Consider the following 495-nt stretch of genomic DNA (forward strand, 5'->3'; position numbering starts at 1 on the left):
GGAGGGATCGGATGGATCGGTCCGGGCAGGGCAGTCAAGCTCTTCCGTCCAAGTCCCCTCGCCCCCACTACTCGTTTAAGTGCAAACGCGGGGCCTTTGGGGAACGTGGCTCCCAAGGGCCCGGGTGGGCTGAGAACCCCGGGGAGCACGTACTGCAACAGGAGCAATGAGCCGTTTGCCAGTGCCGGGGAGCTGAGCCTGGTAACCGCTCCTGATGTTCCACGGAAGGTTCAGTCCTCCAGGCTCTCGGACGCCCCTGGTCCAGCCTTCCTCCCTTCTCTGCCCTCTGCTCCCCGCCAGCGGCTGCTGAGTCTGGGGGTCCTTCCCGCAGGCCTTCCTCCCACCGAAGAGGGAACCCCGGCCCCACCCTCGACCAGGCACTGTGGCTGGCTAGCTAGTCCCCCACTGCCCTACCCGCCCCGGAGGCAACCAGCAGGAGGGCTGGTCGTTAGGAGGGCACCTGGCTCTTGGATTTGCTAAGAGCCCCAGGATGGA

Source organism: Sorex fumeus, unplaced genomic scaffold (genome assembly GCF_029834395.1).
Source record: "Sorex fumeus unplaced genomic scaffold, SorFum_2.1 ptg000123l, whole genome shotgun sequence".
Classification (NCBI taxonomy): Eukaryota; Metazoa; Chordata; class Mammalia; order Eulipotyphla; family Soricidae; genus Sorex; species Sorex fumeus.